This window comes from Neolamprologus multifasciatus, chromosome 2, assembly GCF_963576455.1.
Source record: "Neolamprologus multifasciatus chromosome 2, fNeoMul1.2, whole genome shotgun sequence".
NCBI lineage: Eukaryota > Metazoa > Chordata > Actinopteri > Cichliformes > Cichlidae > Neolamprologus > Neolamprologus multifasciatus.
Genome location: NC_140440.1, coordinates 12,005,127 through 12,033,082, shown reverse-complemented (window position 1 = coordinate 12,033,082; position 27,956 = coordinate 12,005,127). Strand labels below are relative to the sequence as shown.

The 27,956-nt window shown below is 39.7% G+C and overlaps 1 protein-coding gene and 1 long non-coding RNA gene across 3 annotated transcripts in view; both read left to right on the top strand.

The window, feature by feature from the left end:
* Positions 1-27,956, top strand: part of fgfrl1a (fibroblast growth factor receptor like 1a) — a 78,240-nt gene that overhangs the window by 35,922 nt on the left and 14,362 nt on the right. The gene's annotated exons all lie outside the window — the stretch shown is intronic.
* LOC146524018 (uncharacterized) lies at positions 152-26,932 on the top strand. Its single transcript, XR_014876742.1, has 2 exons — positions 152-26,397; positions 26,432-26,932. It is a non-coding gene; the product is annotated as an uncharacterized LOC146524018 (long non-coding RNA).

The window sequence follows — 27,956 nt, the reverse complement described above, 5'->3', positions numbered from 1 at the left end:
AAATATATTATATATATATTTATATAAATATATATATAATATATTTATTTATATTTATATAAATATATAAATATATATATATATATATTTATATAAATATATATATAATATATTTATTTATATAAATATATATATTTATATAGGAAGGAATATAACAGTAACAGAGGTACATTTAAACAGGCAATACCTCTAGACTAGCAAAATAAGAGATAAAGGGTTGCCACTTGTGAAAAAATTTGGCTGTGCAACCTCTCAACGTATATTTAATTTTTTCAAGTTTTAAAAAAAACATGACATCTTTAAGCCACCGGGTAATAGTAGGATACTTAACAGACTTCCAATGCAACAATATTAGACGTCTGGCTAATAGGGATGTGAAGGCTATAATATCCTTTTGTGTGGAATCAAGTGTAAGTGAGCAAACAGGAATCCCAAATACAGCAATCAGAGGACAAGGACGAAGAGTTACCCCAAGGACAGTTGACATAATAGCAAAATACCCTGTCCAGAAACTTTGTAGCTCAGGACACAGAAACAACATGTGGCTAAGGTGACAAGGAGAACCATGGCATTTATCACATTTATTTTCCACTTCTGGATACAATTCAGAAAGTCTAGACTTAGAGAAATGCACCCTGTGTATGACCTTAAATTGAATAAGTCCAAGACAAGCACAGGAGGTGGAAGATTGTACCCTCGCTATAGCCTGTTCCCAAGACTCCTCATGTATTCGAATTCCTAGTTCTCCTTCCCATGTACACTTAAGCTTAACATTAGAGTGGTTACTAAAAGACGGGATAGCGTCATAGAGTTTCGAAATGGTTCCTCTGTGATGAGGAATAAATGATAACATAGTTTCCCACTGCTGTTCTGGAGGTAAAGAGGGGAAATTTGGGAAACACTTGGCAACAAAATTTCGAATTTGAAAATAGCGAAACAAATGGGTAATAGGGAGATTATAACGAGAAGACAAGTTGGGAAAACTATCGAAAACACCATCCACATATAAACGTTTGAACTGTTTTATACCCTTGTCACACCACACTGAGAATGTCGAGTCCAAAAGTGAAGGGGGAAACAAATGGTTGTCGCTTAGAGGAGCCGAGGAAGACGGCATTACAAAATTAAAGTGACGTCTAAACTGAAGCCAGATTTTGAGTGTGTTAAGAACCACCTGATTATCAGTGTACAGAGAGGGTTTTACGGGTAAAGAGGAATAGAGCAAAGCCGGTAAAGAAGAGCCCTTACATGATGATAGCTCCAATTTACACCACGAGGAACCAGAAGCCAGTAGCAAAGAAAAAAGCTGTGATTTTAAGATAGAGCCCAGAAATCATCAGGTTGTTTACCCCTCCTCCTCTTGAACTTAAAGATGCCTTAATAGCAGGGGATCTGGTTCCAGGAGAAGTTCCTTTCTTTGTCTCTCCTTATGGAAATACTTGTTTCCTCAGCTGGGAATTTTTAATAATGCATGGTAAAAATCAGAAATAAGTTACATTGTATTCCAGAAGTCTTTGCATTTAAGGATAAAAACGACATGAGCTTGTGCTTGATTCATCCAACAGTTGCAGAAAGTTAGGGCAGAGTTGAAAGAGTGTATGTGCGCCTGTTTCTTCGCCTGTCACAGTCATTTTGTTCGGTTCCACATCACATTTGTTCTCTTTGGTCCTGCTTTTGTTACAACGCGCCGCCCGTACAGTGAAGTAGACAAAGCTGCTGCTCCGGATATCAGGGTGGCACTGCGGAGATGTAAACATGCCGGTGTGGATGCGTGCGTGTTCGGGCAGAAAGAACGGGTTCAGGTTTCAAAAGCTGTTTACCACCTTGTTGTTTCTTGTAAAGATAAACATTAAGATACACATGGATATATTTACTGCATCTTTTTGCATATACATGTCAACAAGACGGGACAGGAAAATATTTGTCCGATCCCTCACATGCACGTCACCGGCAAATGTGGACAAAATACAGATGCAAAGTGACATCAGCACAGTCGCACACTCCTTAGAGGCCCCTGCCTGCATTTCATGCTTGTCTGTCCCACATCCTCTCGTTCTGCCTCGTTTCACTTCCAGCAAAGAGGAGGAAAGAAGATGGACATGGGGGAGACGCAGCAAAAGAAAACAGAGCCGTCAACAATGCCGGAGAATCAAAGAGAACAATAAAATCTACGGAAGTCTTGGAAAAACTGTCTTCAAAGGTTGTCACACATGCATTCAAAGCAGTGTAGGGATAAGGAGAGTTGTATCTGCTGCATCTCCTTTTACCTAACACTGAGGTGGTCTGTGGGAAATAGTAGCCATGAGTACTTATCTGTCTTAACTTCTCATGCAAACTACAACCGACTCTTCTCACCGTCACCTTCTCTCTGCTTTTTTCCCGTCCTTTTTTCATCCACCTCAAATATCCTTCTTGTATTTCTCTGAAAACCCTCCTGCAGTTGGATTCCTTCAGCATTACCAGTCAAGAGGAGACGTCTTTTCTCTTGAGCGTCTTTCACCTCCTCGTTCTTTTGCCTTCTGTTTGCCTTCATGCTCCATTAACATCTGTGTATGTCCATGTGTGTGTGTGTGTGTGTGTGTGTGAGTGCATATGGCTTTTTCTCTACTGATTGTACGCCAAGTAAAGCTCTCACAGACCCCTAATGGGTCTTAAATACCCCGTGCTAGCTTTGACTTCAATTCTCCGCACTAGATGCCATCTGTCAGTCAACAAGCCTTTTTCTCAAGGCCCAAGCGGTGACTCATTTCGAGGAGAAAATCCACCCGAAAACTGAAGTGAAGCACACGTTTCATATGATTACAGAGAGTGTAGGTGGTATGTCTAACTGAAGGCTGAAAACTCTTTAAATTACAGTTTTTCTATGAAATCCTCCCATTCCTCTCACTGTCGTGTGTCAGAGTTCGATTCAGAGTTAGAGAAAACTGACATCTGCTTCCACTTTCCCACTCGTTACTACTAATGTAGTTACTGCTAGTAGTATAAGCTAAATGCATATTGGTATATGGCCAAAACTTCGAAAAGCACCATCTGCTTGATTGTGGAAGAATCTGGAACGCTAGCAGGACGCTGTGCCCTGCTGCACCACAGCAACTGCGCGGTAACAGCTCAGAGGCCAAGGCACTGACCAGGCCTCCAAACTTCACAGATCTCAGTGTCGTCAAGAACGTGTGCGCCGAGCAAACAGATCCACAGGAGCCAAAGTATCCATCCAGACTGCTTAAGTATTACCAGGGTAGTTTTAACATTGTGGTTGATTCATAGATTAATGTGTTACTGTTGGGTTATCAGGTGAGAGCTGTACGTGTGTCAGAAAGATTAATGGGCTGGGAAAAACCATTAAGCTTTAGTGCAGGTAACTTTCTTTAAAATTACACGTTCAGACAAACTTATAATGTAGCAATTTAATGCTTTTTTTTTAAGTCAACTTAATAGCAAATACAGCTGTTGAGTAAAGACGGTACTGCTCAGTATGCAGAGTATTTCCTCTACGTATCCTCTCCGTCTTGCTCTTTGCTGTCTTCTGCGCTCTGTTAATTCTGTTTGAGGAAGGAATTTGCTTTGAACTTCATTTACCAGCTGTTCAAAACTCTAAAGCAAACACATTTTCACCCTTGGTTTCCACAGCAACTCTCCCACAGCTAATCTGGGGTGTAATGTTACCTCTCTGTGTGTTTTGGCACAGCAGCGTCCTTTGAGTGAAAAATATGAGACTAATAAGAAATGTAGCAGAGTTTTATATGTATCATTTGATGCCCTATCACTCACATCATGAAGTGCACTCCGTCCCCAGATATGGGTGAAACTACACGAAACTGAAAATTTGAGAATGCGAGATGCTTTAACCTTTTAAAACCGGTCGGAGTGGGCACGCTCCGTTTTGCGTAACTATTTTTAAATCCCGGTAGCTCTGCAACCACGTGAGCTAGCGCAATAATTTTTTTTGCATATGAAACCGGAGGAGTTGTACTTACATCTTATGCCATCAGCTTGTCCTCGGTCACAGTTTCCTTCCACATATAGCTTTGCAAAAACTGCATAAAAAGCACTTGCAGCAACAAAAACATAATATTCCAGAAACACGCTTTTCCGATCTAATCAGCTGTTTGTAACACTTCCTACGTCCATCAGCACGAACTATCGCATGTCCGCCATGACCTGCCCGAAACCGGAAGTGACGTCATTTTCGGGGAAATGTAGTTTTTTACCATCAGGGCCTCATGAGCCTATACTGGTGTTTTTAAAAGTTATGTTTGACTTTATGACTTTCTGTGTCGTTTCTGGGATGCTTAGGACTCATATTGCTGGAAATAGTTTATTTTGATGCATATGCTGTTTCTTTTTGCAAATTTGCATTATAATATTTATTTTTTTGTTTTTCCTGCAGTGTATAAAAATTGGTGTATTTCAAAAATAAAACTATGAAGACACTCAAAATAAATTTCCTGTGGTGGGAAACTATTTTGTGCAACTTTTTTGTATTTACAGTTTTGAGGGATAAGCCTCTTAAATTTCTCTAACTAGAAATATATGTTAAAAAAAATAAAGATTTTCAATTTTTTGGTAGTTTATTGCACTTTTTTTGCAATTTATGTAATTACTATGCACTTAATGCATACATATTATTAAAAGTTAGGCTGTAATGGTTGTATTGATGTATAGCAACTTGAAATGCTCCCAAAAATGGCTCCACAACATGTAAAAATATAATATAAGCTCTGGCGGACTTGGTTCTATGGTAGGTCTTAAAGGGTTATAGTGTCTCAGTTTGTCAATTAAGGCGGACGTGTCCAACAGTGATAGAAGATGGGAGAATCTGAAAGGCGACATATCGGCAAACGCAGTTATAGGTGAATGAAAGCTAGACTGGAGGAAATATAATTGTAGAAACTGGGTTTGAAGTGGAAGAGTGGGGAGCTAAGGTTATAATTCTTTAAAAGGTCTTAAAGGTAAATATTTCTCTATAAAACCCTATCTACCATTTTTAAAAAATGTTTGGAAAAATCTATATTTTTAATAAATTCACAGAACACATGTCGCATTACATTTATGCCGAACGAGACATCGGAACCACATCTTGTTTTTTCAATCGGGTACTAAGAATAAGTGCACTGTGTGCTTCTGATGACCATCAATGACATAGGTAAGTGCAAATTCAGTAACATTTTATTAATTCTTATTGATTTTGGTTGTTATAAACTCATAAAATTGCTTCCAAAGGGTTTAAAACCCTTAAATCTAACTGTCTTTAAGCATAGGAACCAGAGATTACTGTGTGACAAAACATTTTAATTTAAGATGCTCTGTTTTGCAAAGTTTTTACACAGTCATATGAGCTTAAGAGAAGCTCTTAACCTCTTAACTTTGAACAGACAGAAAATGTCAGCATGATTACCAATTTAATCTCTATTTTAAACCATAAAAGAGTCATACTCCAAACTGTCCATCCTGGACATCAGACACCACAGAAGATAACTGTAGATAAATGTATCCATTTTTAACAAACAACTGATACATTTAGAGATCACAGCCTGCTGTTAGAGAATCAACAAGTTAAGATGTGAGCAGGTGATTTTGCGGGGAGAGCTCGGTGCAATTGTAAGAGGCATCGACAAAGCCTCTCAAGGACACACTCGCTGTTTCCAGAGTGGGTCCTTATGGGAGATGTGTCCTGCACCCCCATCACTTAACAGCCACCCACTGCCACTCCAAAGCCTCACCCCACCTGCAAATGAAAGCAAACAAGGTGCTTCAGAGACCCTCTCTGCATAACTTGCAGTCCCTCACACAGAGCAACAATGACGCTACAAACTCACAGCAGTGGGGTTAACCTCTCCAAAAAACTAATTGGGGAAGTCTCTCACACACACACACTACAAATGACTGGGAGGAGGGGAAGATGGAGGAGAGGAGGGAAGAAGGAGGGAGGAAATGAGGGATTAAGAAAGAGGAGGGAGTAGCGCAACAGATAACTAACATGTAGTATGTCAAATCAATCTGTGAATAATGTAAGTTATATAATATTTGGATAATAGTGTATCTCTGGGTACTGTTTAACCCTTTAAAGCTGGTCGGAGTGGGCACGCTCCGTTTTTGCATTACTTTTTTAAAATCCCGGTAGCTCTGCAACCACATAAGCTAGCCCAATAATTTTTTTTGCATATGAAACCAGAGGAGTTGTCCTAAGTCACAGTTTCCTTCCACATATAGCTTTGCAAAAACGGCATAAAAAGCACTTGCAGCAACAAAAACATAATATTCCAGAAACACGCTTTTCCGATCCGATCAGCTGTTTGCAACACTTCTTACTCCATCAGCGCGAACTATCGCATGTCCGCCATGTCTTGCCCATGACGTCATTTTGCGGAAATGTAGTTTTTTTACCACCAGGGCCTCATGAGCCTATACTGGTGTTTTTAAGAGTTATCTTTGACTTTATGACTTTCTGTGTGGTTTCTGGGATGCTTAGGACTCATATTGCACTGCTGGAAATAGTTTATTTTGATGCATATGCTGTTTTTTTGCAAATTTGCATTATAATATTTATTTTTGTTTTTCCTGCAGTGTATAAAAATTGGTGTATTTCAAAAATAAAACTATGAAGACACTCAAAATAAATTTCCTGTGGTGGGAAACTATTTTGTGCAACTTTTTTGTATTTACAGTTTTGAGGGAAAAAACCTCTTAAATTTCTCTAACTAGAAATATATGTTAAAAAAACAAAAACGATTTTCAATTTTTTGGTAGTTTATTGCACTTTTTTTGCAATTTATGTAATTACTATGCACTTAATGCATACATATTATTAAAATTTGGGCTATAATGGTTGTATCGATGTATAGCAACTTGAAATGCTCCCAAAAATGGCTCCACAACATGTAAAAATATAATATAAGCTCTGGCGACTTGGTTCTATGGTAGGTCTTAAAGGGTTAAACAGATACTTTAAACTGCTGTATACAGCTGAGACCAAGAGGGATACTGCAGCAGGATATTTCCATTTAAAAATACTTAAATATGCGATTAGCTATGTGATATGAATCAAATGATCAAGACAACAACAAAAAAAGTTTCAGAAAGTTTTACAAAGAACGAAGGAAAGGGAAGTGAGTGGCTGAGTGTGGGTATTCGTGCCTGATCAGAGGAGTTAGCAGGGGAGCTGAACTTCTGAATAGACAGCTTAGTGGCCATTATACGGTCTAGAGGATTAGTCCTGTTAACTATTGTTACCCTCAGGGGGTAGCAGCACACACACACACACACAAATACGCAAGTATTCATGCTGCCATACCTAGACGCATGTATTTTCTTTCCTTTTTATACACTAATTTGATTTATTTATTCATTTTCTATCACATAGATATTAACTCATGCGCAGAGAACACAGAACACACAAATGCCATACACCACCACCCCCCCACCCTGCCCTGTAACTCCATAATAGGCCAGTCTATTGACAGACCTGCTTGTTCGCTCAAGGAGTCTTTTCTCATTAAGACCAGGATTTTGTCGCTGGCCCCGCAGGCTCCATTGTCCACTTAGAGCACGTTATTAGGCCTTCCCTCTGTAACAACCCCCGTGCTGAATAGACCTGAGAGGAGTGGAGAGCCTGCGGAGGGCAGAACAGGGTCTGGCAATTAGCAAAGACATGTTTGAAGAGAAAAGGGAGGGGAAGAATGGAGAGCTGGGGGAGAAAGAGCGAGCGGACCTGTGCTACAAAAAGCTTTCGTTTGAAGTTTTAGAAACTTTTGTCTGCTTTCGCTGCTTTCGCTGTTGTGCCGTCATCAAAGCCAAAGACAGGTTCTTCAGCACACACCATCACTCCTCCTCCTCTTCCCTTCCCCTCTGTTCTTCCCTCGTTTGTTACTCTTCTCCTCCAAAGTGCGTTTGTGTCCACGCTGAAAGGCTCTGTATCTTCTGCGTTCGCTTTGATGTCTTAATGACGACATGGAGAGCAAATTATTCTCAGCGATTCCCTCCTTTATTCTCTTTTTGTCACTTTTTCGGATTCCAGCATATTACATCTGGCTTTTCCAGATGTCACTGCACTGACAGCGAGCAGGACAGGATACAGAACAACTCACACTGAGCTGAATAAAAAGCAGCAGGCGTGGAAAAACGTATCACATTATCAAAATGTTTATCGCAGTTTGAACTATGGATCCCAAAGCTGGATTTGATGAAGCCTTGTTGACTTGTCAGTGTTTTCCTGTCATGTGTTTATAGGTATGCAGCCTAAACAGTTTTTTAAAGCTGCCTCTATTTCATATCTATTTAAGCTTCAGGATAAATGCTTTATCTCTCGTTTATCTATTTCTAAACGGTCAGCATAGCTGGAATGAAATAAGCAAAGGAAAAATATGATTAGAGAAAATTACCGCAGGCAGAAATATATCTTAAGAAATTACATGTAATTTGAAACAGATAACGTCACCGTTAAACAAGAAATGAGCTCCAACAGACGGGTTTTGTTCCGAGCCATCAGGTGTGCGTCTGCATGTAGTTACTTGCATAATTTTGCAGCATTCCACCGCGTTATATTTCACCAAAATGCATGCACAATACATTTCCCCTCTCTGTTCTCTGGGTACGATGTGTGTGTAGTGTTCCCCGTGGTTCGTAGGCAAATACAGCAATGGTTCTACGGCGCCGCTGCTATCAGCCCTGAGTTTGATCAGTGTGACAGTATCCTGAAAACTGATACACTCGCACGAAAACACACACCACACACTCTGTGGCCGTGACCTCAAGCTCCTCTCCACAACGCTGTTTTCTAACGCTGTTTGCACTTTAATGAGTATATGATATTTGGAGATTTAAATGCTGCGTCAGCCTCCCTCCTTTTTTTTTTTGCCTGAACATCTCAAGCCTAAATTTGTGTTATGATTTATTCTGCGTTCATCGCCATGTAAGTGTTTATGTATCAAGCATACTGAATTTAGCACTTTGACATAAGATTATACACAGTTGCATCCATCCATTCGCTTCCACTTATCCTTTTCAGGGTCGCGGGGGACGCTGGAGCCTATCCCAGCTGTCATAGGACGAGAGGCGGGGTACACCCTGGACAGGTCGCCGGTCTGTCGCAGGGCCAACACACAGAGACAGACAACCATTCGTGCTCACATTCACTCCTGCATCCACAGCTATGGGCAATTTTGATTAATCAATTAACCTATCCCCACAAACTGCATTATCTCGGTGGGAGGAAGCCGGAGTAGCTGGAGGGAACCCACGCAAACTCCACACAGAAAGTTTGCCTGATGGTGGAATTGAACTCAGGACCTTCTTGCTGTGCAGCAACAGTGCTAACCACTGTGCAACCGTGCTGCCTACACAGTTGCAATCAAGGCTAATATTCTTTGACAGTTAACCTTTAGCTTTACGTGTGTCTGATTTAAACTATTGTGCTCTTAGTGACCAAAAGAATAGTTACTAGTATCAGCTGTAAGATAAAACAGAAGTAAGAATATTAGGGAGAAAGGAGTGTGTATCGCTGCTGTCAGACATTTTTTTAAATAATTTAAACAAGCCAGAAAGTTAACATCCAGTCAACCCATCAGATTCCTTTCTCTTTACTATACTGGTGACGGTTTGCTGCATCATGACTTCAGACACCTCATTAGGTCGAAAAGACAGCGGTCTGACATACTGCATCGACTGGATCACAGCAGATGTCTGTTTCAGTGTCCGGTCATTCACAGGCTTCCAGCAGTGTCACCCTGGTTTTGCTGGTTGTTAGCAGAATTTATTCACTATCAAAGAAATGTGCTATTTTGTTTCACTTTGAAGTGCATGTCAATATGTAGTTAATAGGTCCTGGGAAACAGCGTGTACTTGGAACACACACAGAATGAATGCAGTTATCTTCTCTACTAAAATGTTCTCCAGGGGAGTAAACTATGACAGTTTGAGGTGAGCGAGAAAGCATCCCACTGAGTGTGGACAAAAAAGTTGCATTGTTATTAATCCACAAACAGCTCTGAGTAACAAGAATGACTGTTGAACAAAGCAGGAATTGGGGTGAGTCATGTTGAAACACGGCCCAGCGGCGCATCGTGATGTGAGGGTTAGTTTTACATTGTTGTAAATAGTTGTTCATCAAAGACATCCTCTCAGCATGTAGCCTCACACAGCAGAGCGTGCCAGCAACTTTGAAGTTCAAGAAGACAACCACATATTGTCAGCATGTACGCAATTAAATGCGTACACAACAGCATGGGGACGCACGTTGGAACACCTAATGAGCACCCGTGCAGATCCGTGCCGAAACAGTGATACGTGCATGTTTGTGCAAAGTTAACAAGCTCATCCGCACACTTGTGGCATATTCACGCTCAACAGGTTCGGCGTTCGCTTTGAAGTGTGGCTAGACAGTTGCATTCCAGCACGGATCACAGCAGAGTTCAGCAGTAAGCAGAGCAGTGGTCTACAGACCGGGCTCTTTGTTAGGGAATAGTCATTTCTGGGTTTCAGACTTAAAAAAATTCTACAGGAGTTGACAAGTAAGGCCCCAGTCACACAGGCCTAGACACCTATTAGCGCACAGGTGTCGAACTCCAGGCCTCGAGGGCCGGTGTCCTGCAGGTTTTAGATGTGTCCTTGATCCAACACAGCTGATTTCAATAGCTAAATGACCTCAACATGTGTTGAAGTTCTCCAGAGGCCTGGTAATGAACTAATCGTTTGATTCAGTTGTGTTGCCCCAGGGTGAGATCTAAAACCTGCAGGACACCAGACCTCGAGGCCTGGAGTTCGACACCCCTGTATTAGCGACTGTCTGGCAACCACTGGTAACAAGGAAAAAAGGTGAGAGGTTGTTGGCTGTTGCTGCTTGAAATTGGTTGCAAAGAGGTATATGATGCTGCAGTTGCAGTTGCCTTGCTCACTAGCAGATAGCCGCAGTTTGTATGGAAATGACTGCCAAACACTTAACGGCTAACGAAACTGAAAAGTGCACCTCACACTGGAAACAGAGACCATTTGTTCATTTAAAGTGAATATGTTGCTTCAGCAGTGAGGCATAACTTTTTGTCTGTCTTTGAAGACTGTCGTTGAAAACTGTTTCCAGTTTGCGTTACACCATAGGTGTCAAACTCTGGCCCGCGGGCCAAATTTGGCCCGCGAAGCCATACCAAATTACTATTAGAGCTGGCCTACTGGTATTATACAGCTAATATATATATTGTTTAGTATTAAACTTTGCTTGTTCCATATTCAGTTTTTCAGCAAAATGTGTTTGAGTCCATAAGAAGAGATTCATTCTTATATCTGGAGCAATAAATATATTTCAATAAATATTAATGTTAGCCCGCGACTTTGTTCCAGTTTTGAATTTTGGCCCACTGTGTATTTGAGTTTGACACCCCTGCGTTACACGTTTAAGGTTTCGCTACAGCTCAGTGGTTTGTTTGCAAGTGTTTGCAGACAAGTCTGCATCTTCCATGCAAACTAGAGGTCACAGCAGCAATCTGCTAGCAATCAAAACTTAGCATTTGGTGCAACACCCTCAGCTGGTCAGGAAATATATTTTTTACTTGTTGTTTGTCCACTGTGACAAAATAGCTGTCAGTCAACTTGAATTTCATTGTTGGGAAGAGGGCGTAGAAGACGGAAATTGTACATGAGAGGAAGGGAGAAATGTATAGTGAATTTTTAATGTAAAGTGAGCAGGTGCAGGGCACATCATACAGTACCACATGGTTTTTACCAAACATCAAACATCTTAGAACATTGTTTTATACGGTCAGACCTTTCCAGGCTTGTGTATTGTAGACTCTTCATTTCACTCTCTGCACAAATTTGAAGCAATGTGTTGTTTTTACTTCTTATGGACGTGTTCAGAAAGAAGGTGTTTTGATCGGCTTTATCAACAGGCAAGTCCTATTTTAAGTAGAAACTGAGATTTGGGAGGAAAAGGTTGTTTTCAGCGTCATCTACCTCTCATTGCTCCTTAGCCGCTTTGATTGCACCTATTGCCTGTTGTGAAAATGAATTAAACAATGTAAGAAGAGAAAAAGGGTTAATTGGGGACAAAACCTTTGCTAATGAGCAGATATTTGACTAGAATATAATTTGATACAGGGCAGAGCAGGGTGGGCGAGCGAGAGAATGATTGAGAGTTCAAAGTGCTGAGCCGAGGCCGTCGGTGTCTGTTTCAAAGGCGGCACGTGGCGATGGATGTGAGAGATTCGTTAATTCTGCAGAGCAGAGCACTGCCTTGAAGTTTACTAGGGTTACACGCGCAGCAGCTGGACGGACACACGGTCTCAAAAGCGTACACAACCAGGTACAAATGCTGTCCACACGGGGACATAAAAGAGCGCACGTATGCTTATAGGCACCCACACACACATGAATCAAGGCAGATGCAGTAATTACAAGTTCAGCACACTCAGGTAATTTTATGCATAAACACAAACCCGTCGGTACAGAAACAATCATTTATAGGACATACATTTAACTTTATTAAATGTTTCATTTGCAGCCAGATTTATTCTTTTGCTTTTTAACGCATAATAGTCGTTTAACACTGACACAAGCACATTGCTGCTGTTTTCGCATCCTTAAGGAACTGCTGCAGCGTTTCTGCCCCCTGCTGAGCAGCAGGTTCGTCACTCGGCGAGGAAGCAATAATTTATCGATGGGGACATCATCTATTTTTGGAAGATGACAGTTGTTTTACGAGCCAGGATGATTTGAGGCTGGAGCAAATTACTAAATATATCTGACTTGGTGCAACATTAAGAGCCGGTGCATTTTCTGCATCCTATCAGATCATATACCTCAGTGTCTATTTAAGTTATCGGTCTGCAGCAGGGTTTTAATAGTTTTGCAATTTTCATTCGTTTTTATTTTTATTTAGTTTTGACTTCAGATTTTTTATTTTATATCAGTTTTAATTAGTTTTTACCAATTGTTTGCTAGTTTAGTTTAGTTTTTTTTTTTTTTTGAAAATCCTTAGTTTCAGTTTAGTTTTGATTAGTTTCAGTTATAGTTTCAGTCAATTAAGTGTAACAAAATCCCAGTTTCATCGTATCAGTCATTCTGCTCATCCTTGGGTATGTTGCTATTCCAGCTACCATACTGCACCCTGGACAGGTCGCCTGTCTGTCGCAGGGCTAACACGCAGAGACAGACAACTCACATTCCCACCTATGGGTTCTTTAAATAAATAAAGGCAGATGAACAACCATTGATACCAGGCAACTATAAAATGTATATCTTGGCCCCAATGAGACTATTAACTCTCGCAGCACCGGGTGTTCGTAATTTTGGTTCAAGTGGTTCAAGATAAACTTTTTGAAGGTAATTGACTCACACAGTTGTGTAGATATCCCCGTCCTGTTGTCTCGGGATGCATCACGCTGCCTTGCCTGGGGTTAGCTTCTGTTTTCTGGGGATGAGGGTTGAGTGTGCTCCCTTACCTTCTCAAGCTAAGCTAGGTTAGCCTTCTTGTGTGAGCTTTTCAAGTGCACTTTAAGGTTTGTGGGATTTTTTTCCCTTTAGAAATGTCCCTCATAATTTGTCTGTTTCCACTACAAGACACTTGCTTTATCCAAAACACAGTCATATTCAAAGTAATCCAAATTGGACTCTGGCGCTTTCTCCCGACTTTTCCTGACATGATTCTGCGCGTGGACGGAGCAGCAACACAGACGACTCGACTAACGTGCTGCCACCTGCTGGCATAATGACACACAGCAAGAAAAAAAATCTGGAAACTAAACTTCATTTTCACCCTTGACTCTTGTATGACACGCACACATCAATGAAAACTAAACACATTTTTGCTATAAATTCAGTTAATTTTAGTTAGTTTTGTGAACACTCATTATAGTTTTAGTTAGTTTTCCTTTTTTTGTTTTTATTTTTATTTCCGTTAACGAAAATGTTTTTTCACTTCTAGTTTTCTTTATTTCGTTAGTTTTCGTTAACGATAATAACCTCAGTGTCTATTTAAGTTATCGGTCTGCAGTATATTTGTAAAGCAATGTTTTAAACAAGTTTTTCAAATAGTTTTTTAATGTAATTGATTGGGTTTTTTTGGTTTGTTTGTTTTTTGTTTGTTGGTGTTGGTGTTGGTGGTGTTGTTGTTCCTTTTTTTGTTTTTGTTTTTATTTTTATTTCCGTTAACGAAAATGTTTTTTCACTTCTAGTTTTCGTTATTTTGTTAGTTTTTGTTAACGATAATAACCTTGGTCCGCAGTATATTTGTAAAGCAATGTCTCAAACAAGTTTTTCAAATAGTTTTTTTTGTAATTATTTTTAATTTTTTTTTGGTTTGTTTGTTTTTTGTTTGTTGGTGAAGACACTGGTAACTAGTCAGACTTAACGCTTATGTAAAGCACACCTGGTGGACAGGTGTGTGGGAAAATAAGTCATGCACGTTGTCCAGATCATTGACAAATAGTGTTTTAGTCACAAATGTTTCGAGTTTGAATGCTGTTATTGTTACTACCACATTCTTTAGTGCTGTGTTTTTGCTGAAACTTGTCGCTCCAGTTCATTTACAGCAATGCATATGTGCAGCCTTTCACGTGCATGTTAAATATTGTTTAACCCATCTATATAGTACATTTACACACTTGGTTTCCACTTTTGTTATCTCAGAGGCCCTCCGTCATCCCCTCTGAGCAGCGAACGTGAAGTAATTCAGTAATTCCACTGAATCATTTCTGACCTTGTCTGGATTGCCTCCATCATGGCTAAAGCTTTACACTGCAGCTGTATGTTTGCCAGATTCCTGCATGGCGTCCGTATCGTCTCCATTTTTGGCTAATCTCTGTTTGTGTTCAGTGCTTGACCCTGCTCCTCTTTCAGCGACGTGTGAACAGTGATGTAAAACAGCTACACGAATAAGCGCACATGCAACGATTTATATACCATCACAGTAACACACAGATGGAAAAAAGGATGAAAAGGAAAAGTAAGAACAACAAATTAAATACTTTACTTTCATACTGAGGCTTTAAAAAGCTAAATAAACCTAGCCAGATGCTTGTGCTGCACAGACACACACCCACGTACTTCACATTAACCAACACACAAAGTAAAAATTGAAAACTTGATCCTTTACTGTATGTTTTCAGAACTCATAAATCCCATTGCTGTGTGATGTTTATGAGCGAGTGTGGAACCACTTGTGCCTGTATGTTATTTCACCACCCTGTTGATATTTTACGCTCTGACATAGTCCATGTTCGGGGTTGGAGGAGCTCAAGATACTTCATGTATTCCTCACTGTTGGTTTTTCATGACTAAACCGAGGCCTCATTGTTGTATTAAGTCTGACCGCCAAGGGTCACAGTTTCTGAAAATATACCATACATATAAACAACTGCTGCAAAATGGATCTGCACTTATTAACACTCCATAAAAACCTAGCATGCTAATCACATACTGTGTATTTAAATAATATCAAATGGTGATTGAATAAGACAGGATTTGTGCTTTGTCAGCTGGAAGAGATATCACTGAACTCTCATTACCGTATATTCTTCTGGCACATTCTGGTGACTCTTTTTGCAACTACTGACTCATTGTTAAAGAAATGAGGAGGAAATAAAATTGCTATCGATCCCAGATGGAAAAATCCCATTCCTTTTAGTTAGGGCCGGGCTCAGCAATAGGAAAACAGGTAGAAGCCCTCAATTGTGTATTATTATGTTGGTATATTGAGTTTCAATACATTCAGGACACTATATGGATAAAACTATTCTGCCTTACTCTATTCTATAGGTTTAACGTGTAGGTAGGTTTATTAATGGTACACCGTAAAGCCACCTGAGAGATAATTTAACTATATATATATATAGATATATTTATATGTAGACATACACCCCTTAGATATCGTGGATATCTTGGTTAGCACTACACTAACTACAGAAAAGAATTCACCTAAAAAAACATGGAACGTGTAAGATGTTTATAACAATGTAATAGCTTTGCTGAAAAGCTGATTTGAAACCAATTAACCAGTCATTATTAGTCTTAATATGTATGCAACCATAATATCGATACAGTCCATTTAGTTTTCTATAGCAGTTGCATTTGGAAGTAATTTGAATTATGGCACAGACCTTCAGCTACTTTTTATTATTACTATCACTGTCGAGTTTCAGAAAAATTAAAGGATTGATTTTAAGTGTGCCGTATTTTCCAAACAACACGGTAATAACGACGGCCCGCTAGCATGCTCTACCAAAAATAGTGCTTTGTTGTGTATCTGACGGACGAAAGCTAAACCAGTTCCACACCAGTGAAGTTGCAGCATTTTTACAAACCAGTTCTGGTTCATCCGTTTCATTTAACGATCCACTTTCGCTCTTCTGCGTCGCCGCCATGTGCGTATGTAAACAAAGGCACTGCGCATGCGCGTTTTACCCATGTTCTATCGCGATATTTAATTTTCCCATCGTTGCCCAAAATGACATCGGTATTACCATGAACGGTATGATATAGCGCAGCCCTACATCTCGTGTTTTTAAACGTACAATAATTTTCCATTAAACTTGAACTTTGGCAGCACGAGTGCGCTCCGTTTTACAGAGGAGAAAATGTGTATCTTAACAGCTTTTATTGATTATGAAAAATATAAATTCACTGCTCACTAGTGTTTCAAGTATAGTATTTATTACGTACATAATGACACTGTGGTAAACGCATGTAACGAGGAGAAATTTGAGTTTATAGTCCTGCTTTATTCTTCAGACACAGTGTGGACAAGAGCACTGACTTGTAGCTTATAAACTTAATATGAATTAATTTAGAAAAGGATTTGTTAGATAGAGAACAAAGGGAACACTACAGTATACTACAGCTGTACAGTGGATCTCTAAAAGTTGCAGTGCTGAGAAGTCTGTAGCTGTTGCGAGCCTATAGGGTGGTAGGATTTACTTCCTGGAACAATTTTTTATTGCCAAGCATTTTTAGCCCAAACCCAACTCTCTGGCTTAAATTAGTTACCTGGAAGCATCAGCTAATTGAGGATTTGGTGCATAGGAACTGGGAATTTTAAGGGCTTTTCTGTTCTCAATGGGTTTTTTGTTGTTGTTATTCAACACTCGTAGCTACACATGCTGTCAGAACTTAATCCAAGCAGGTTGTGCTTTCAAGAAAATGAAAAGGGGGGAGGGGGGGGTGCTTTGAGGGGCAAAACACACGAGCACCACAGCAGTTTAGGTTATAGCAACCACTGTTGGGTGTCACAAATGATTAAAGTATGCATTAGTGTAATTGCATTCCATTTTTAAGTAATGCAGTAATGTAACAAGTTACTTTAATAATGCAGTAATCACATTACAGTTATGTTGTTACTTGTGTTGCAAAGGTTCTTCAGTTATCTGCATGCTGGTTGGTTAAAAAGAAAAAGTAGTTAAGTAACATGCTGCGTTAGTTTTTACAAAAGTGTTGTGTAAAGAACATTTGGGCCAAGTTACTGACACAAAGAACAACTAAGCAGATTTTTAACTTTTGTTTTATAAGCGTTTTATTACATGTGTGTTTTCAGTGTAGACGTGAAAAGACATTTAGAAAGCTGAAGGTTTCTGAATAGAAGTGAAAGTATGTACTTTTTATGAAGAAAGGGGTAGAGAGACAAAACATCAGACGATGATTTCCACTGCCTTTGAAATTATATTATTTTTGTTAAAAATTAATTTTGTGTATTCGAAATTACCAGAAATTACTTTTTTTAAGTTGTAGAGCAGAGCCGCATGTTCCATTATTGAATCCATTTTATTTTTTTGCGTTTTTACATCGTTTATATTTCATATTTTTGCGATTAGTCGACTAATCAGATCATCATCCATTGGAGGTAAAACGTACAGCTTATTGCACCAGCAGCATCTGCTCTTATATAACTATCATTAGCTTACAGCTTTAAATGTTTAAGGTATGTGCTAACTAAAAATAAAGACACGATGATAGTTTATTAAATTTTAATGAAATTTACAGATTGTTTCGGTGAAGTTTAATAAACTCCTTGCTATCTAAAATATAACAGGACACGAAAAAAAGTCAGGTCTCAGACTGAGACCTGACATTTTTTCGTGTGAGTCTGATACCTGACAACTTTTTTCCTGAGACCTGATGATGTCCTAAAATGTACACCGTACTGTCTGCTTGACATTTATTCAGCTGTGTAAAAACTATAACTTTAATCTCAGGCAAACCGATTTACCCAGGAACAAAAAAAATACTAAAACAAGCCAAACAATATCATTTTTAAGTTATCTAAGTGACTTATATATATTTAACCTGAGTAGCGAAAGACGGCGGTGGGTTTGAAAACGATTTGCCAGGAGTCCGGTGTTCTCACGGCTCTAGTTAGCCTAGCCCCCGGCTAGCTATCGAGCTAGTGGGTAACAGACGTCTCCGAAAACGTCGGAGCGCTTTTGAAAATATGTGGTGTCTTGATAAACTGAGCAGATATTTGAGGTTTACACAGCTACATTCTCGCCTGAAAATATATTAAACGTTTATTTTGTGACCCAGAAAGATTAATAAGAGTAACATTAAAACTAACTAGCTGCCGCCATTGTTGTAAACTGAGCTGGGCTGCGCTATGAATTCTGGGACACAGCTTCTTCTTCTTCGGGGCTTAACGGCAGCTGGCATCCTTGTACATGCAGTGCTGCCCTCTTCTGTTTCAGTCCGTTATTACACTCTTAAATCCTACTACTTATTCCTGCGTCTTTTGTGATCTTACAAAGCTTCAAACGACGCGTCGACTATTAAATCAGTCGTCGACGATTTTGATAGTCGACGTAATCGTGACTAGTCGACTAATCGTGGCAGCCCTACTTACATTTATCCAACAAGAGATGATTGGTTATTTGTAGCAGGCTGGTTCTTAGCAAGTGTATCCTATATTCGACTATCTGAAGCAAAGAAATTTGAACTATTGCCACAAGGTCACTGTAGTAGGAAAGCTTTTTGTCGCTTTCTACCCAAGTGTTATGATGAGATAGTACTCTGACTGTATTCCTTGCACTGTTAAAGCATGTATGCCCACTTGCACTTGATTAAAAGATCAGCGAAGAACATCATCGGTTTTTGTTAAAAAACAGAGTTCAAGAAAATGTATATTTTGTGGATTTATGGAGTGTTCCCAATCTGTCAAACTCCGCTCTTTGTAGCCAGAAAATCTGGGTTTTTCGTATGATTAGTTTTAGAATATTTTCTGGTTTCTTCTTGACCTTACTGAGTGACTGACAGTTGGACATACAGACTCAGACATGCCACTGCGCGGTTATGAAATACAGCCAAGCCTCAGGTGAGTGTAACAGATCTGACATAAACCAGACACACACACACACACACACAGATGGTTAACCCAACAGTGGAAAGCAGCACCTCTACCTCCTCAACGCATGATGCTATGATAGTTTTTTCCTACAAATGTGTGCGTGTGTGTGTGTGTGTAGACAGAGTGGAAACAGCAGGTTGCCTTTATTCATGACCATACAGTCACCCTCCTCTCTCATGCATCTACTCATACCTTACACACTCACACACACATACACACACACATACAGGTGGCTGTAATTAGTGTGTAGAGCCCATTCATGGCACAAGATCAAACTGTGGGCCGCTCAGTTTCAGGAACTACAGAGCTCTGCTCAGAGTTAGACATACTCACTTAACCACATTCATTGATGCACGCACCTTTGCTCTGTAGTCCTCATGCTGTGTTTCTAATGTGATGCTGGCATACGAGAGGCTTCCCCTTAAAATGTTTTTGTTTAGTCTGCTCATTCAAAAGAGTTCTGTTTGACTCAACAGCAGAAACTTACACACTGTGTAAGTATTTACTTCAGCGAGGAGAGAATACAGAGAGAGAAGGTGGAGAGCAGGGGATTATGGGTTAGATAAGCCCAAATGTTCAACATCTCCAATCAGCCATAAGACTACACACATTTGGTTTTTGCTGCAACGGTAGGCAGAATCTACACAGCTGTGAACAAGGTTATGAAAGCAGGAATAATGCTGCTGGAGAAAATCACACAGCTCTGAGCAGTCAGCGTTTTCATTCTGGTGATCAGGGAGCTTTCCCTGTGAGTTTATTTGACGTTTTTTTGGCATTCAGTCTCTCGCCTGGGTTTATTTAGTCTTCTGAAAGCCTCGATGGTAAAAACACTTAGTGGTAAAACTCCTTTATTTCATTGTGTTCCTTTGGTTCATCAATGGTATACTTGGTAATAGTCCTTGGATGTTCCGCCTTCATATGAGCAGAATATGTGCAGAACTGTGCAACTGGCCAGTCAGTTAACTTTACAAGGCTTTGGTTTTTTTGTAAACATTGTTTTTTACGTTTTCTAAGACCTTATTAATGCAGCCAGCCTCTCCAAACAGCCTGTCTCGGTCAATCAGGCCGGCCAACTCTGTTATTTGCTGTAAACGACTGCTGAAAACTCATTTCTGTAGGTTAACCTTTCCTTCCCCTTTGTTTTTGGCCATAGTTTGCAACCATTTGCATGTATGCGTGTAATTTGGAATGAATGCCTGCCGGTATGGCTGATTACGTGTCTGTATGTTTGAGCAAGTTCACTTATCTTCAGTGTGTGGCTTTTATTTGAACTGTAAAGCACTTTGGAACTTTGAAACATGCTATGCAAATAAAATTATTATTGTTCTTACTTTATCTCCAATTTCCAAGGCCCACTATAGTATTTAAAAAAATACTTCCCCCAGTTTCATTTGAAACTGGATGTAATATATAATAAAAAAGGTTTTTTTGTCTGACGTATTTTGCTTAATAGCTAACTAAAATATGCCTTTGGTGCCTCTATTTCAACCCCACAGACAGTTCTGTGTTAAAAGCTGGCTTAGCTGCATCTGTTGGTGCAGCATAGCTGAATAGTGAGGTAAATGTTGCTAATTTTTGTTCCACTAAAACTTATGAACTGATATGGATAAATGAGGAAAATGTTTTTGGAGCTTACTGAGTTTGGAAAAACTGAAAAGTAGCTGCTGCTGGTTTCCAAAATGATCTGCCATATGCACCTCTTTTCAAATTCATCCAGCTTTAAAAAGTTACATTGCATTCGGGACTCTAGTCAAACAGAGTCATTACGTTGCTTTAAAATACAAAATCAGAATTAAAGATTTCCTGGATGTCACCCCACCTTTATCCTCACACACATGCACCCTGAGCCGCCTCAGATTTTCCTTCATTTTAAAACACATGCTGCTAAGGAATGCTAGGTAATCAACCCCATATTTAGATCGCCTCGTGAATTAGTCGTGTGCGTGTTTCTGTTGGATTTGTTCACACCAAAGAGGTCAGAAAGCTGGAATCAATTTCCCTCCCGAACATTGATGTGTGTTCATCATATTTCAGAGTCTGGGGTGGCACATCATGTAGTCACATTTGTAAACAGCATCGTAAAGTTGCTCTTGTAAAAAAACAACAAAATAACTGGTGCACGGGGGCCGGTGGAAAGGGTTGGACAAGTGAACGGGGTTCGCTGGAAGAGAAACTCCATCAGGTGTTGGTGTGCGCATGTCTGCGTGAGTCTGCATTTGAGGGGTAATGAGATCAAATGTTCCTGAAACGTTTCAGAGCAAAAGATGTTTTTCTTACGAGCATAAAAGGATTTTTTTCAGCTCAAAAATTAGTTATGCGTGTGTGCGTGTGCGTTTATGTGTGCGTGCGTGAATTAGTGCTTTAATGCATGATGGAAAATGTCTTCACCTCTAGCACACGTCACCAGCGTGATCACTGGCCACTAAGTAGTCTGAGCTTACAAGCAGTTAATATGTCATTTAAGCCAGTGTTGCTCCTCACACGGAGCAGAAGTTAACTGCAGTGTATGAGTGTCTGCCCTGTGGATACAGCTAATAAATCTCTCTCCACACTGTTGCCTTTTTCTCTCCAACTCTCTTTTCATCTTTCTCTCCTGCTGCCTCCTGACCTATTCAAAAAGTCAGTCATATCCCGTCTCGTTTGCTCTCTCTCTCTGTGTCGCACTCCCTTTCACTGTCTCTCACTCCCATGCTGTTAATAGAGGACAAAGCAGCACAAGTTGTAATCATTTCCATAAGGCTACACAGCATCTGCACAGCCAGTAGTGGAAATCTGCGTCTGTGTGTGTGTGTGTGTGTGTGCATTTTGGAATGAACTACACATGTGCACACTTACTGTTTTCTCTGGAGAACATGACAGCTTTATGCATACATAAAGTGACTGCTTTTACATATACACCATGCATCAGGGGGCAAATCTTAGTTGTGCAAACGTGTTGTGCAAAATGGGTTTTGGGCAGGCGAGCTAAAGGAGAGAAAAAAGACAGAAGAGAAAAGTTGACAGAAAGGTAACAAAGTTTAGTTAAAACTTGCTGGATAAGATCTGATCATTATTTTATTATCGCTTCATCTTTAAACTTTTAAACCGGAAAAATCTGATTTGGAGAAAACAAATGTCATCAGATTATCTGCGATTACACTGAATTCAGTTTATTGTTTTGTCTATTTTCTTCACATTTGATCAGATGTGTGCTGATCGACTCTCAGTCAACTCTAAACATTATTATACTTAAACACCAAGTAAATAACTGACCGGGGAAATACTAGACTGAAAAACATTAGTTGCTTGGTGCAGGCAGTTACTGGCATTTTGTTACGTCTGCAGATATGGGTCGTGTAGTTCAAAGAGTCAAGTTTGCACAGTTTTCAATGAGCCACACAAAAATGAAAGAGGACTATAAGAAGAAATGTTTTGTCAAAATATCAACGCTGCTCTTAGGTGCTTGTGTGTTATAGACCTAAACTCAGGCTTTTCATTATTTTATTTTTATTAACACTTTCAGATTTATAGCCATGTGTTTGACGAGGCTTTTGTTTGTTCCCACACACTTAGAGGATTACATGAGCTGCTATTTACATATTAAACACAAGCCTGCAGAATCTGTCCACAGTCCTATATTTATCTAGAGCTACAGTGTGTATCTAACCATTTATTATAATCACTTTGGTGTAGAGTTGCAACAGACTCTGCATAAATATTCTGAAAAACAATGTTGCTGGAGAAAAAAGTATGTTTGGAACGTAGGCTCGAGATGCTATGGTGTAATACTTTGTGAAAAAGAAACAGACGGATGTAAAAAAGTTTTGGATGTTTCTCTCTTTGCCATTTACGTTTCAAAAATGTGTGTAACCTTTGGTGTTATTCCATCTCCCACAATAGTAGGCTTATAACAAAAGACAGAAACCTGAAACATGTGGTTTCATTGTTTCCAGAGTCTCGTTGAACTGATTGAATTATAATGATAGTGTGTGTTTAGGTAGAGGGTCAGAGCCCTGACAGGCCAAACAACTGCCGAAGGACAAATGTTGTTTATTCTGCTGACTCTTATAAAAGATGGGTTTGGAGGACGATGTATGCTAAAACAACTGTACTGAAAAATTGGGATTTAACACTGTCAAACATTCAGTTCTTTTTTTAGACTGCAATTTCACCCTCTTACCCAGGTTTCTTTTTTAAATATTATTGTAGTACTGTCCACTTTAAATGCCGTCAGCCCATCTTGTGGCCATTATTAGATTAAATCAGTCACATAAATAATAAATAGATGCCCTGCTCGGCCTGGTTGAAGGTCAGAATGTGCACAGGTGCCATCCTTTTTCACTCATCCAGATTTCTAGGCACTGTGGTCTTGACTGCAGGTTCATAATAATGAACACCAGGTAGAAGCGAAAGTAATCAGTCATTGAGAACATAACAAATTCCTTCCATCTATTTTCTTCTGCCGATTCAATTCAGCGTTCCTGGGGAGCTGGAGCCTTTTCCAGGGTACACCCTGAACTGGTCGCCAGTCTACTGCCAAACAACAAAGCATGCGCAAAAAAAGTAAATCAAAGGAAGTTATGACAGAGAACTGGTCTTTCAGTAAAGCTGTGCTATTATTAGCTCAGGGGATTGGGGAATGGTCTTTTTGTACAGCCATCACATACAGAATAGAGAGACAGGTTTTCTTAATAAAATGAATAAAGTCTGACTGAAAACAGAAAGTTTTAGCTTGACAAACTACATCTGTTGAAAAGAATAATATCTATATCTAATTCAATAATATGTTCAAATCTTTATAATATGATTGAAAGCTACAAATATTAAATATTATTTCAAGGTAAACAGTTAATATTTACTGTTGATTTAGCTTCTTCTTTAAAGTGAAAATGTAATCTGTGTAATGTTTTAAGGTTATTTTGTAGTCTTTCTGATCATTTTCACAGCATGCACTGTGGTTTAGATCCAGCTTTGGTCAAAACTGCAACCATCGACAATATTTAAAGTAGGGCTGCCACGATTAGTCGACTAGTCACGATTACGTCGACGATCGTCGATGACTGATTTAATAGTCGACGCGTCGTTTGAAGCTTTGTAAGATCACAAAAGACGCAGGAATAAGTAGTAGGATTTAAGAGTGTAATAACGGACTGAAACAGAAGATGGCAGCACTGCATGTACAAGGATGCCAGCTGCCGTTAAATCCCGAAGAAGAAGAAGCTGTGTCCCAGAATTCATAGCGCAGCCCAGCTCAGTTTCCAACAATGGCGGCAGCTAGTTAGTTTTAATATTACTCTTATTATTCTTTCTGGGTCACAAAATAAACGTTTAACATATTTTCAGGCGAGAATGTAGCTGTGTAAACCTCAAATATCTGCTCAGTTTATCAAGACACCACATATTTTCAAAAGCGCTCCGACGTTTTCGGAGACGTCTGTTACCCACTAGCTCGATAGCTAGCCGGGGGAGAACACCGGACTCCTGGCAAATCGTTTTCAAACCCACCGCCGTCTTTCGCTACTCAGGTTAGACATATATAAGTCACTTAGATAACTTCAAAATGTTATTGTTTGGCTTTTTTTAGTATTTTATTTGTTCCTGAGTAAATCGGTTTGGCTGAGATTAAAGTTATAGTTTTTACACAGCTGAATAAACGTCAAGCACACAGCTGATTATCAGAAGTGTGAGATGCTGGAGAATATACTCCGGTGTCCTGTTATATTTTAGATATATAAAATATATTTTAGGAGTTTATTAAACTTCACCGAAACAATCTGCAAATTTCATTAAAATTTAATAAACTATCATCTTGTCTTTATTTTTAGTTAGCACATACCTTAAACACTTAAAGCTGTAAGCTAATGATAGTTATATAAGAGCAGATGCTGCTGGTGCAATAAGCTGTATGTTTTACGTCCAATGGATGATGATCTGATCTAATCGCAAAAATAATCGGTGACTAGTCGACTATCAAAATAATCGTTTGTGGCAGCCCTAATTTAAAGGGAGCTTTAGTGAAACAAGGTCCTCCTTGGATGAAGGTTTAACTGAACAATGGTCCTTTCAGTGTTGTGTAAAATGCCTTTGCTTGTGGTAGCTCCTGTCTGAAATAAGAAGTCAAACAAGTTTGTGAAGAAAGCTGTGGCTGCATGAAGCCTGAAACTATGACGATGGTCAATTTTAGAGGACTAACAGTGGTTTACAGGGTTTGTCAGACACACAAACTCACATCAGGACTGCTGGTTTTGGCCCTGAAGCTGCAACAACCAGCGGTCAGCAGAGGCTGACCTAGAAACATCCTTTTCTCTCCCTCAGACATGCACACACATCAGCTTAATCGCATGCACGCACGGAGGTTCTGTCCACATATCCAATGTCTCTCTATTAAAACGTGGAAGGACATGACCCTTTAGGAAAACACTGCCCCCTGGACACACTCGTAGATACATACACACACTGGACTGTGGGAGTCATATTTCTGAGCGTGCTCATGTACAATTGCTGCCTTTTCTCTAAAGACATGAAAGCAAATACAAGAAGAGGTTATACAAATACACACACTCTCAGAGGGGTATGCGGCCGGTTAAAGTGTGAAATGTAGCACGCTGTTGAGCCATTTCCCCCCTGTAGATGTAGATTTAGACAAAGATGAATAAAAAGAAGCAAAGAGTCGGAAAATGAAAAAGAGATGCAAAGCACAAGAAAGAGGAAGGAGTGAATGTTCAGGTCAGAGCCAGGCAGGAATATTTAAAGGAGCGCGACCATAAATTTTATACTCATTGTGGATTTGCACATCAGAAGCTACAAGCGCACATGTTTTTACAATTATGGAGCTTCACAGCAAGTAGCAAACTGCATACTTTCAGTGGAAAATATGGATTTGTATCCACTGCCTGTACAGACACATAGAAAAAAAGTCCTTGCACATCTTCTTCAAGGACTATAAATCTTCACAATGATACAGCAGAGACAAGCACAAAGATATTATGTACATGATGTTATAATTTGACACTGACCAGAAACATGTGGCCCAAAAACAGATGGTAGGGCCAAAGTCAAACCTTTTCTTGTTTATCTTGTTTTAATTGTGCAGCGTTGGTTTAATTGTGGTTTTTAACCATAGTTTTTTGGACTTTCCAGACTCTTTTTAACCTTTTTTTCTACCATTTACCTCCCTAGTAGTGGAAACATTATGCTAAAGGGACACTCGGTGCATTCAAAGGTGATACCAAAGAATCACGAACAAGCATCTGTATGCAATGAGTAGGAAGTTAGTTTGGCCAATGTCCAACATTTTGTTATTCACCACTAGACCCTCATCATCCTCATCTTTGCTGTTTCTGAATATTTCATTGTTGGCCGTCCTTACACACTGGTCTTCGTGTGTGTGTGTGTGTGTATTAGCTGTTGTCAGCACCAGGCAACGTATCTGGCCGAACATTAGAAGGTGGAACAAGATCAGAAGAAAGCATTTTGTTTATTAAAAGCAGCTGAAGCAGGGAGGGTATATTTTCGACTGTGTGTGTTCAACTTGAAACAAACAGCAAAACGTTAAGTCTGCCCCCGCAGCCCTGCACTCGTGTAACCGAGCTGAAGAAAGGTATGAAAGTGGCTCCGCTGGCAGAAAGCCTGGTTGTTGAACGTGCTGACAGATTGCAGATTTCACACTGAAATATGTATTTTTACTCATTAAAGGGCAAGAAGACTGAAAATCTCATTCAGTCACATTCAAAACATCAACAATATTTAGTGCAGTTGAGTCTCGCTTTGTTCTTTTGTCTCAGAGTCTCTCAGTCGAAGCCGTCTACAAGCATCTTGTATTTATAGAAGTATTTCTAGTAGCTTCGTTTAAGTAGTAGGACCTGGTACCAGTAGTTCCAAGTGAGTTGAATTGAAAATGTGACGTGAACAAACTGCATGCCACTGATTGGCCAGAGAGTGACGGCATGAGTCATGAGAGTTCTTCGAAAGAATTAAAGCGGCTATTTTTGAAACCCAGCAATGACAACACTGTGATCCAATGACGAAATACAGACGTTTACTATGGGTTTAGCAGCAGGTATACCATCGCCTCAGTGTCCTCCATTGCTGTGTTGTGGTTGTGTCACGTACAAATGGCATCTTGGGACTCAGCTGCAATGGAAAATGACCAGTCGAGTCAAGTTGAGCTGAGAAATTGGAGACATTTCGACCTTTTTTTGCATCTCTGAAGAACAAGTTCATCTTAAATGTCATCACAGTTTTGAATTACAGGTAATAAATATTTCCAAGGTTTTAATGACTAAGCCACCGACAAGCCACAATTTTTTGTGAGTCTAAATAGTCTAGTCTTTTAATCGTGCAACATAATCATTCATTTTTTGTAGCTTTTAAAGAAATATATGGTCACTTAAGTACTTTGGATATTCTGTTTGGCCGTGCTGGATGGACAGTTGAAGGTTTTTAAAGCCTTCGTCTGTGAGCGGGTCTGCAGGAGATCTGCCAAGTAAGATTTACAAGGCGATGGGAGGGTTTGCTTTCTGGTAAGAGTGCTAAACCACGTTCCCCCTTTAGATTAGACCCCCTTGCCGCTCGGCTTCAAACACCCTGCCTTTTCTCAGAACTAGCCGTGCATGTGGCAGGAGTGAGAGATGAAGGGGGAGTCCGAAAGAGGGAAGGAGGAGTG